The sequence below is a fragment of the Condylostylus longicornis genome, unplaced genomic scaffold (assembly GCF_029603195.1).
Source record: "Condylostylus longicornis isolate FDR11 unplaced genomic scaffold, ASM2960319v2 ptg000016l, whole genome shotgun sequence".
NCBI classification, from domain to species: Eukaryota; Metazoa; Arthropoda; class Insecta; order Diptera; family Dolichopodidae; genus Condylostylus; species Condylostylus longicornis.
In genome coordinates, this window is record NW_026577985.1 from 5,650,633 (window position 1) to 5,664,596 (window position 13,964).

A 13,964-nucleotide genomic window follows, 5' to 3' on the forward strand; every position below is an offset into this window, starting at 1 on the left:
TATTTAACAAAAGTAATGCAGCAAAAACTACAATAAATAATAGAAAAATACCGATCTTCTCTCAGCACATAAAGCTCAAAGGTGGCAGTATATCAATAAATTTTCGATATATGTATGTACATAATACGAAATTTGACATTACTATGATCTTAACAGAATTTTAATTTAATATAAAAATTAAGCGACTAAATTATTTCGGAGTTCTGATCTATAGCAGATCAAAATAGGTATTTCAGGTTCGGAATTAATATCTTATGTTTGCTATGTTGGAGGAATATCGGATGGTGGAGGAATTGTTGGAGTTTTGTTCCTAAAAGACTAAATTCATATAATTTTTACGATAAAGATTTTTACGAATGTTATTAAAAAAGTGGATACAAGTTTTTAATTGTGTGAAATTAAAATAAATATATAATTATATCTGACTGAACAGTTTACTCAAAAATTGTACTAAATCTATTTGTATTTATAAAACATAAAAGGTTTAATGTGTTGATATTATTAACACGGCAATTTTCAATAATTTTAGTATGCAGTATGGTAGGAAATGTTAAGAAAGGAACTAGAAAGCATATGTATGCATTAACTAGCGCTGAAAAAGCGAAAAAAAAAATAATAACAGATTTCTTCAGTTTCTTTTGCAAGTCTCATTTGTTAAACTCATGTTATAAACTCCAACCGGGTATGTTAAGGTTTTCACTTTATGATATTGCATATAAATGTAAGAAAAATTAGTAATGAATTAACCAGAATTGAATATTAAAAACATTTATACCAAATTACGGATTAAACTGCAGTGTTATTTTTGGTGAGAAATTAACTGGAGCTCAAAATAAAAGTCAAAGAAATACATAGTCTGTGGAAAAGTTGTATTTTGTGGATCGAATATTTATAATTTGGAAACTTTAAGTGGTAACCTGCCTCAAGACTGAGAGAAAATCTATAAACTGTTATATTTAAGACAGATTCGAGTTGCCGTGTAAAACAAAAATTATATTTATGTATAATAAGAAAAAAAACTAATTTGAGACAATGCTTTATTTAAAGGCTTAATTGAAAAATAATTGTGTACATATGTATGTCTTTTTATGATAGAAAAATTTGTCCTGACTTTCTGCACTAGAAAATTTAAAAATTCAAAAAGTAAAAGAGGTATAACTAGAAGGTTTTACAAAAAAGTGAAAGTAATAAGCAGTTTGTTCAAAATATTTACGTTTTTAATTATTATTTAAAGGGTCATGTAAATATAAAATTTGAATTTATTATACTTAGATCAAGGCATGTACCAAAAAATTATGTACAAACAATTAAATAGAAAAATTATTTTGTTTTTCAAAATTTAAATTCAATTTGCAACTACACAATTTTCCAAGACTTAGAGGAAATAGAGCTCATGATTTAAACCAATATCCTATAGTTGACTGAAGTTACTTTTTAGAAATTTTTTTGTTACAATATAATATTAATTTTCAATGAATTTTCAATTCAAAATAATTAAAAAAAATTGTTTTTTTTTTTCTTTCAATATATTTGAATATTTATTTTTAATAATGTTAATTATTTTCAATTTTTCATTTATTTTGTTTAAAAATGTGTGTATGTACATATGGAGATTTACAAAAACATGTATGTATTATGTGTAAGTATAGAATTTAGGATATTTAATATTAATTCATGTGTCAACCTTGTCAATTTTAATTTTAAACTATTTAACAAAATATTTCTTGTCAATGTTGGTTATTCATATTAATTTCAAATAAATAAAATCATTGATTAAGTGAAATCGTAGTTAGAGGAGGTTTTTTTTAATAAAAACAAGTAAAGTATTTAGGCATTATTTAAAGAGAATTTTAAGAAAAAAGTAATAATGGCAAGTATGTGAAATAACACAAATAAAAAAAAAACTTCATTAACTGAACGATAATAATTTTTTTAATCATTATTATTATAAATAACAATTTTTCTTGCTTTTTTTTTTTATTTAATTATATACACCACCTGTGTTGTAATTTTTAGTAACCAGCATGTAAAATATAAATAGATACTTAAATAATATTCATTCAGTTTAGTTTTTGTTTTTTTTATTATTTTTCTGTACTAATTAATGGTTATATCACGCGATTTTGTATTTTTGTTTATTAATATTGCAAACAGAAAGCTGGTGTACTTTAATTGCAAGTCAATGTATAATACCTCTAAATTGTATATTTTGTAGCTAACGTTGAACTTAGTAATCAATTGATTTATAATATAAAAAAATAGTACTATCTTACCCAATAATTTTTGCATTCGGCCCTCATAATGGCAAATTACTTAAATAATAAATATTCTGATTCAATTCCAGTTAAAACAGGACTCTGTACAAAATTTGATTGCGAATCTTCGGTGTTAATTGAATTCACAATGATTTTTTAATATTGAGAGAGAAAAAAACAATTCACCGAACTAATTATATTTATATACCTACTAAAGTAAATGAAACTCTTAAGAATATTGCTTATATCAGAAATTTGTAAAACTTCAAATATGTATATAATAAAACTTCGTTGTTGGGAACAGAGACGAAATTAATCCCAATTCGGAAAAATTTCACTTATTTACACAAAAAGCTGTTTATTATATTTATATTTAAAAGCAATCATTTAAGTCGCTATATAGCCGACAATAAAAACTGTCTATCTAGCTGCTAGTCTATCGAGCGAGTAGTCAGAGTATTTTTTCGAAATAAGTAATGAATCCATGCAGCCTTTAATTTATAAAATGTATGTAACACGATTATGAAATAAAATTAGATCACATTTGATAAAATATAAAATATGAAGAAATTTGAAATCTTTTGTAATAAAATGTCTGACAAATCTCACAGAGTTTTAAGTGTGTTCAACTTCTTGGATTGTCAAACTTCTCTTCAATTGCATATCTTTCGATATCTTATAGTAGTATAACTTAACTAAACTAATAAAATTCATTAATTTAAATATTTCTTTTTATGTGATTTTAGAGATGAGTTTGTTTTTTAATTGAAACGTCTTAAGTTTATTATTCTTAAATAAATTTATGTGTATGTATGTACATATGTATACTTGCTTGTATTTTAATATCAGTAAACCTTTTATATAAACATGTACATATTTCTATACAAACATGTAATAAAATATTGTTGAAAAGTTATACATAGCGTATATACAATTTTAGTGTAAAATGTCTTTTATATAAAATATATTTAGCAGCTTTATTTTTTGTAACCTCAATTGCCTTTAATTAAAAAGTATAATTTCGTATAAAAGATTTATATTATTGGTGTGGCCAATAATTAGTTAGTATTACTGGTTATTCATACATAATATTGTACATATATCTAATGTGTAGATTTTATGCTGAAAATGAGATGAAAAGTACCTTGTACTTATTCGCAGCAAGATATCAAAAGACATTTTACTTCTTTTTTTTTGTTCATCATAGTGAACTTTTAACGTAAATTGCACCGCAGCATAAAAACAAAAGCATGAACAAATAAAATTAGCAATTTTTCTCTTAGTTCAAATCAAGTGAACTAAAAATATTAAGAAAAGATATTTGACATAAATGCATTGTAGTGGTGGAAGGTACTTATGTATGTATTTAAAAAAGTACGGAAAAATTTAGGTGAATCGCAAAAAAAACGGTTCATAAAATTCGGTAATGTCTATTTTGTAAAAAACAGTAACATTTGAAAAATTTTGTTTAAATGACATTGCAATGTTCCTTTTTAACATTTACAATACACTTCGTAAATGTTAAAAAGGAACATTGCCGACATTTAATTTGGTTATCCTATTTTGAATATAAACTTGAAAGTTTTTATGTTAATTAATTGACAACTCAAGAAAGAGTAGGAGTGGTTATAGATGTTTGATAATTGTGGGATTTTGGAAATTTCATAAAAAAACTTGGTTTCGTCTGCAACATAAAGGACATTTCAAATACCATTATTTGATGTTACTACTTACATATACATAAAAAATAATGACAAATGAACGCGTGACTGTGACAATGTACTTTTATCTCAGTTAAATATCTAACTTTTAACAGATAATAATTAATTAATTATGATATGACCTTTAACTGTTTATCTAAACAATGTTATCAATTGAATGATGAAATGATACGCTTGGTAATGGGAAAATTATTTTAAAATTTCTACGTACCGGTAACATATGCGTTAACTGATTTGACTCCAGTTTAAAGTAAGGAAGTACTTTTAAATTTTGTCACCTAAGAGCTCGTTGCTATAGTCAGCCAACTATTCTGCGATAATTGGCTAAAAATACAAATGTTTTTCTTCATTTTTTCTAATTTCTATTTTTCTCCATTCTATTTTTCAAATGTGGAAGAATTAAGAAAGTCTATTTGTTCAAGAGCCCGGAATTAAAGCACATAATGAATTATCAAGTACAATCGTTGATACACGTTATCAATTTTTTCGTCAGATTTAGAATCAGGATAGAAGAGCACAACTAATACAAGTACTGAGGCTTATATATGAAATGCTTTGCATTTATAGCCCCTAACAAAACTGTATATAAAAAAAATTGTTTTTGAAAATATTTTAGTAATTTATCGCAGTTTAAAGTAACTATTTTTCGTTTAGATACTTTAAAATTGCGCACCACTTCAATCTGAAGTAGGAACGAGAATTCATTATTCGATATGGTTTATAAGCTTATGGCTTAATATGGCTTAAAGACCGAAAGTCTCGAGATTAGCATATGAACAAATATTAATAATAATTTAAACTTTGGAAACGCTCATATTATGTTTCCATACTCTAATTTGCTTCGAAATTATATGAACGTTACTTTAGCATTATTATTGGTGCCCTAGAATAGACAAAATTACATTTCATTTATCCGATATTATTATTGTTTTTAATCAATATGAGAAAGAGTTTTCAGTTATTTTTCCTCTTTCTATTTTACATTTTTAATTTAATCACAAATTTTTAGTCAAAATCAATTTTATAATTATTTTATTAGCATTCCATAACATATTGAATTATTAAATTCACATGAAAAAAATATGAAGGTAATACTTGATATTTCAAATCAAATTCATCACATTCTCTTCATAATTTCTTTGGTTCTCACAAAATTTCCAATAATTTCACGTTCTATTCATCAACTCATCAAAAAGTATCGGCATATAAAAAGGAAAAACCAAAAAAAACCGCCTTTTATGATACACGCGTGCGTTCTCTTATTCTAAATCTAATTATAATTACCACGATGTATCAAGAATAAAAATGAGCTATAAATTCAATATAGCATACCATATTGAAAGTCAAAATATTTCATATGCAATATTCTTATACATAATATAGGTATGTATATACAAGTTATTTTAATCCACCCATGCTCAAAATATTATTAATCTCATATTACACAAATCCAATAAAATAACAAAAATTAAAACAACAAAATATTATACGAATTTCGCGGCGTGTGTACAGGTTGTTTATCCCTTTTAATATTAATAAACCAGTTGAATAAACTGAAAAAAGTTGTGTTTTTTTTTATAACCTAAAAACAAAGATGAATTAGCTCGACCCATTTCAATTTCTTCCGTTTTAGATCCATTACTGTTCAATTTTATTACAATACAATTACAAAAATCGCATAAAAACCAAAAAAAAACACGAAAACCATCAAACATGAAAATGCAGATTTACTTACTTATTTAATGTCTATGATAGTTGAACATAGAATGTTGTATGGTGTTGTTTCTTTTGATAAATATCATAATGAATCCAAAACTTTACATCATGATCACTTAAAAAATTATTGACAGAGACGTTTCTCTTGTCTTTTGAAAATTTTAAATTGGTTTTAGTTTAGTATTCGATTAGGCTATTTTATAATTTTGAATTTCAGTATACAATAACTTATTTTAGAACAATAATTTATTATACTTGCAGATTATACATTTTAAAGTAATCTTTTAAGGATCCTTTGAATGTTATCAGGAATTGCCAACTGACTTTTTTTATTGTGCTTTTATACTTTTCCTCATAAATAACCAATTAAAAATATTTACTCAGATTTTATTGGCAGAAAATACCATTCTCAACATATGTTCACACTTCTCCGGTTCCTATTTTCAACAACAGTCTTTCGTTTTAATAGCAAAAATATGAATCCTAACGTATTCCTAAGAATTCCTGAGAAAATATTCAAAATATGTTGACAGTAAATGTTTGTTTGTTAAAATCTTTGTCTTGTGGAACATTCTTTTTCCCATTTCTCCAAAGAAAACTTGAAAAAAAGCGCATATTTTATTGCATCACTTTATTTAATGTACTCGTCGCTGCTTCGTTTATATTTTTATATTCTAAGTCTCCACATATATAGAAATACATACTTATATGAATCTTCACTTGCACACATTTATTTATCTAGAAACTATTATAAATGTGCAACATTCATACATACATGCAAACATTAATACACATAATTATGTACACAATTGTTTTAGTACTGTTGTCAATTTTTAGTCAATTTTTACTTTATGTTCGTGAATTTTTTTTATGCTTTTCTTAGCGATAACAATAATGTGAAGCCAATAGCCAATATCGTGCTTGGACTTTTGAGGTCTTGTACGGTCAACATGTGTGGCAAATACACAAATGAAAACAAGCAAATTGGGAAATAAAAAAAAATTGAAAAAATATGTATATGAGTAAAAGCAAAGTGAAGTCAATGTGATGAGAATCAAACATTTCAGCGGCTACTAAAGTACTTATTTATTAGGATGTTTTATAGGACTAGATATTTATAATTATTGTTGTTGTTGGTCTTGATTTCGTATTTTCTATATATTTGTATTTGTATATCAATATATGAACAATAATTTTTGCATGCATCATTATCTGCACTTTCTAAGGAACTTAAATGGGTTTATGTCCAATGTTAACACATGTGTGCATACTTTTACATACTTTTTGAAGTTTTATTCTAATATTTTCTCCTTATTTTATTTTAAGTCTTAGTTTTACTTTTTTTTTCTTTTGTATTTAGGAAATTACAGTAATTTGTAGCCTCAATACACTTTGATCTTTTCGGAGATGATCATAAGTGGTCTTCATAGGTACCTTGTAATATTATTTTCCTCCACCTTCATGAATTTTTCTTTGTTTCTTTTTACCTTTTCGTTTTCAATGCTCACATGTATTGTGAGATTTTATTTTTCGTTTTGTTAAAGTTTTTCCTTATTTTTTTTTAAATAGAAAAAAAATCATTAAAACGGGCACGTTAGCATATCAAATTCATGCAAGCATATTTAGGGATTCCAGCGCCGTTGTCATCATTATACATAAAAAAGAGTAGAGAGTTTTGTTTCTAATCATTATCGTGTATATATTGTTTTTGATTTTTTCTTTATGATGATCCCAAAAATTACTAAGAATATGTAGGTATGCATAAATATATGAATATAATGTGTATTTACAGAAATTGTGTATGAATTACAATAATATTGACATAATACGTCAATATGAATGCAATTCATATTGGACTCTATGAGCTGCAATATGAATTGTAAGGCAGATAATAAAACTATAATAATCGATTTTAGGAGAGTCACATAAAATACACTAAACTTAATTATGATTATTTTATGAAATTTGCTATGATTATAATTGAGTTGTCCATCAATCATATCAAAGAGAATTTTTTTATATATACTTTATATATGTATATTTATATATGTATATAGAAATGCATTTTAATATGAAATCGTGATCTGTTGTGATGCACATACGTTAAAATTTGATTCAATATTTTAATACACATATTTAGGGCATTTCCTGGTTTTAATTTAAAGGTTTCAATGCCTTTTATAATTTTTTAAACTAATCAACATTAAGGATTGATTCTTTTTTTTGTCGGGAATTGAAATATTCGTTTTGATTATAGGTTGTTGTTTTGAAAAAGGATATTAGAATCAATGTGTGTGGTTTTCAATAAGTATTCCAGTTGGTAAATGGAATTTTTGAATGTGCGGAAATAAATTTTTTTCCTCAAGTTATTTTGAAACCATAACGTGATTTATAGGAGAATAGTTATTATTATATGAAGATGAAATATTATAAAGGAATGTCCCGACCATTTTACGGACTTGCAAACGGAAACAAAAGATTTAGCAAAATTTTTTTTATTTGTTTATTTCTTTATTAAATTTATTAAAAAGAAGATACCTAATTAGAAATTAGAAAATTTCAAATTTTTCAACAAATAATTGAGTATATATTCCCAACGTGTGTGTGCATTTATATCGTCGGCCAACATTCTATTGTAAACTAAGTTTTTGATTGCTATATTTGCCGTTTGAAGAAAATGGCTGATAGAGAATATATATTATATTATATGTATTATAGCCATAATCAAATGTAGTCATTGTTGACGGACTAAACAAAATAATTATAATATCTAAAATATTATGAATTTTATATAAGTACTCAATTTACCTCAATAAAAAACAATTATTTTGTTCACATTTATAAATCACCTTGTCTATGTAGAAAGTTTCACAAAACATTTCACTCAAATTTAACTTCTTGACATAAAATTTTCGATTCATACAATTGATCTCATCAACCTTTAAAATATGTGTGAATAAAAATTATTGTGAATAGCAAAATATTACGACTTTAATGCTTGATTTTAACGTAATAGCTGTAAATTTATAATGTTATACAAAGTCACAGTTAAAATCATTAAAAAGAAATTGCAAAAAAAGAAAAACAAGAAATACGACAAAGACTAACAAAAAAATTAATTTAATACAAAAAAAAAAGAAAAAAGTCAAAGTTAATAGCTGTGAATAAATGAATGAATTAAAAATAAAAAAAAAAACAACACATGCATATAAACACGCCATGAAAACAGTATTATTGTTAAAGATCCTTATAATCCTTTAAAAAATTACTTTGCTAATGAAGTTATTAAAGTGTCATGGAACAATGAATTGATATGCCATAACGAATCAAAGCAAAAAAAAAGTGAACAAACAGAAAACATAAAAGGAGAACAGAAGAGAAGACATCATAGCATTTGTCATAGTTATTATTAGAGGGGTTGGAAATGATCTCGAAAAGTATCGTTCTTTTTTTATTTATTTGACTATTTGACTATGATGATTATAAGACTAAGTATATGAATGAATTTTTCAAGGTAGCTTGTAATAAAAATTTATATCCTTCCGTCTTTCAAGAAAACCCATAATTCAATCTGTCTCATTTTTGAAAATCCTTTTATGTATGAATTTTTTTCCTTTTATGATTTTCATATATCTTGATTACTTAAATCTTTATTACGTAAAAAATGCATTTATTAGGTATTCTGGCATAGGGATATTTTAGTACTGATTTGATTATAGTTTACACAAAAAAAATTTAAAATAAACTTAAAAAAAAAGGAATTATTTCGGTTCAAGGATCATTATAAATATTAAAACATTTACAGTTGATCAAACTAATGGGTTTTAAAGTAGCGCATTTAACTTTTACAATTCAAATTCGGTCTCAAATTAAAATTTTTACAGCACAAGAAACTCTAAAACAAAAACTATTTCCATGATTTATAAATTTTTTTCTAATCATCATTGCATATGTTTAGGAGGAATATTGAATATTTATATTATTGTTTTGGTTATGTATCGCATGGTTGAATTTTTATGTAAAAGCATCACAGTTAAGACGCAGTAAGCTGCCAACTTTTAAATATTTACGGTTTTTCCAGTACAGATACAAAAATATTTTGCTTTTTCTAGAATTGTCACTTGAAGGGGATAAGTTTAGTTCAAAATTCTTAGTCTAAATATTTTTTATAAAATTTAAATATTCTATCTTTGTATCAGAATTGCAAGCGGGCGTACAGATTTTTAAACATAGTAAAATTAAACAGTACGTTTTCTTCCAGTTGTATTAGAAATGTTCTGAAAACCATTTTTTTACTATTTCTCGTTATTTCTTCATATGTATATTTTTTTTCTTTAAGAATTACAATTCTAAAATCAGAATCTGAGCAATTTACTTCTTTAAATGTATGTGTGTCAACCCTTTGACTTTCTTAATAAATTTTGCAAGGTGTGCTTCTGGTTTAATTTACCAGAATTTTTAAACCCTTTTAACAAGAAGAAAACTACGATTATTTCTTGTACCGTATAGCAAAATATGAATGCGGAAATAAAAAATTCAAAGATTTTATTGTGTTTTGTGATTTGTGGTCAACCAAAAAAAAAAAAATTTAACAAAAATGGTTTTCTTCGGGAAAAAAATGGAAGAACTGAAATTATTACTGAGGGTTTAAGATTTTACAAAAGTCTTTTACAAAAAACTGAAACAGAACCTCAAAAATATTTTTTAATTTGAGATTCTATGAATATTAAGGAGCGCTTTGCTAAACTTCAGAACATTTGAATTACATCATAATATTTTTTGTGGTAGGTTCAACGTTTTGATTTATTGCATAACAATTTTACATTATGAAAGTTTTAATTTAAATAAATGTTTAAAATTATTCTCAAATGATTTGAACCGAAACGAATGAAATACTTGAAAATAGTTCAGAGAATATCCGATTGATATAAGGTTCATGAGAAATTTGGAAAAATTTATATATATTTCTATAATATGAGACATTTTAAGGGACGGTATAACTTCTGTTCGATTTATGGTATAAAATAGTTTAAAATTATGGAAGGATAAAACACTACTGGGAAGTCGGAATAGGCTCATTATTAAATTTTTCAAATACAAATTAAGGAAATTTAAAGTAATGAGCTTAGATGTGATGAGCTTAAGTGTGATAAGCTTTAAATTGTCAGCTCTATATACAGTGGGTTAAATACGATACAAAACTATTGTAATTTTTACTTTTATATTGATTCTATACATTTTCAGGATTAAATCCAAAATAAAGTTTAGTAGCGCTGATGTGGTTAAACAACATCCGATTGAGCTGTTACAAAATTTCTTGTTATTTAAAGATGATCTTTAAATATTATCGTAATAAAGTTTAATATAATTTTTACAAAAATTTATATCTGTAGTATTTTTCGTTTTTTTTCGTGTAAATTACAGAAGAAATATGATTTAAAAAAACAAAATTGAAAATGTTAAATCATTAATAAAATATATTAGTGTACATGCATGTATTCAACAGACTATAATCGAGAAAAAAATCATGATGGGTTATATATTGTTCAGATCTTCAAAAATAGACTCACTAATTGATCATTTATCAATAACTCATTAGGGGCGCAAAAGATCACTATACGATTATTAATTAATTTAACGGCAACAAAATTTGTATAGAAAAAAAATTATATTTTTGTTTTATTATTCAAAAAATTTTTATATTTTTTATGCAAAAATTTTATGATTTATTTTACCACAAAAAAAAAATAAAAAACTAAAACGAAAAAAAATAGTAAAAAAAATCTTTTAAGGCCAACATGACTATGCTTTTAAAATTTGAAAGAGAAAAGATATGGAAAAAAAAAACAAAACATAATACAAAATTATGATTTTGATAAGTTGAACATTTTGTAATATTTTGTCTTTCGCCTTTAACATATGTACTGTAAATTATAGGAAATTGTTAAGTGAGGGCATCCTAAATTGAATAATATAAAGTTTAAATGAAATCGAGGATTCGTAAATTGCACATCTCAATATTTAATATCCTTTGAAAGAAGAACAACAAATCTTTGAAGATCAGGAAAATTGTTAATGTACTCGTATATGTTATCTCTTATTACAAATAAAATTTTCATTTTTTATTGTTGTTATCAATTGTGAGAGTAAAATCCTTATTTTCCTGACCTTATTTGTTCTGTCTTAAATTTGTCCACAAAAATAAACAAATATGTATCTATATGTACATGCAGGGATTTCTCATAAATGTCAGATTAAAATAAAGTTAAACTATTTTCAATTTCTACTCTCACTCAAATAATTATTGCCAAAGAAATGGGAAAGAAGAAAATTACCTCTCTCTTTCCTGCAAATATATTTTTTTCTCGATATTAAATTTTCATAATGTAAGCACTCAAGATAAGAGGAAAAATGGTCATCAATAAAGTTTTAAGTGAGTTAAGCCTATTAATAAACACATAAACACAGTGTAAACTGCGCTATATTTGTATTAATTAGTAACATTCACATAAACATTGCTAAATTTCAGCAAAATATAGACAAATTGTTGTGAGTAGCGCAGTTAAATCATATGAAGCGTTTTGCTTCAATAGAATAATCCAAAATATATTGCATATTCTTCAAGTTACGAGTACGCTTACGTAGCATAGCGTATTGAAATAAAATTTTTCGTTAAAGAGGAATTTTTATATGGAAGTAGTGGCCCAAGAGCAGCATAAATGTGCTCAAATTGTGAAATTAGTTTCGCTATAGAGGTGAAATTTCATAGAATGTGGGGCCAAGGCGAAAATATTGACAAGTAAATATATCGAAATTATTAAGCACATTTTAAAAAAAAATATTTTGATATTTTCAATTTTTTTTTTTTTTGAAAATCTGCTATAAAGCAAATATGTAAGTATATTTTGATTAGTGAACCTTTATGTATAAATTAAATATGAAATTTTTATAATATATTTTTCTAGATATAAATTAAATATTTCGCAAATTAATCAAACACCTGAAAATGATGTTTTCAGATAAATTTATATCTAAACAAATAAATTTGAAATGAAAAGAAAAATAAGAAAAAACAGTATGAAAACTGCGAAATAGATGAGTATAAATCGGTGATGAACCGTTTATGCTAAGCATTTGTTTTTATTTTTCTCTTTACTCACATACCTACATATACTCGTATATCTGTTTGTATAGACACAATTCATAATATAAATAGCAAACATTTATTATAAATTCAAGGCTGAACAATTTATTATACATTTATTATAAATTTACATACTAACTAGGAAAAAGTATAAATTCTGAAAATTATAATAAATCCTAAAAACATGTTGTTGATTAAATTAAGTGTATAATAATGAAAGGAGACGAGCCAACTATCATATTCATAATTTTTTAATACAATAATATTGTTCAAGTTGTATGATTTTCTTAAATTATTTTAATGCATAATAAGTACATTGATGATTGTATACGAAGATTAATAATAAAATAAATGAAATTCATTGAAGCTCACTTTACCATCACTTAAAACTATTTTTTGACCAAGATGAAATCTAGAATACGGATGTTAAATAATAATGCTAAATATAGAATTAAAATGAGAAATGAGTCTATAATGACATTTATCTAGTTGTACCAATAGATTTATAATTTATTAGAAAAATTATGCTTGAGAATGACAACCAAATATTGAATTGTCTCGATTTCGGATTGACCATAGATTAAACAGCTTTGGGGGATATCATATCTTCAGTAACTGTACTTTTACTGCGGGTCAATTTTACCTTCTTATAAACATATTTTCAACCACAATACCACAAGTCACCTAAATTTTTAGGAAATTTCAATTTCAGACACTGAAATTTAACTATGGAATGAATTTACATTCAGATATGCAAGGAAAAAGTTCCCTACAAATTTAATTTAGAGGTTGTTAAAATAGCAAATTAGTAAATGTTTTGGTAGTAGCAGAGTTCGGAAATTGAACTTTCACTGGCACCGATTTTATATTATCCTTATTTAACGAAATAATTAAAGAAGTTTTGTGAAACTTAATATTTGGGCTTTGTTTCAACCCGTAAATAATTTATTAATTTTTCATAAAAGTTTGATAATGGAAATTCATTTGCATATTATTTCTTGAACAATTTTATAAGTTTCCCATTGCTTTATACTAATAGTCTTCGTCCCTTGTCAAAGCAATATGTATATAAGAATCCAAATCTTCAACACTTTAAGTGTGTTAAAATCCTGGTTAGGTAACATTTAT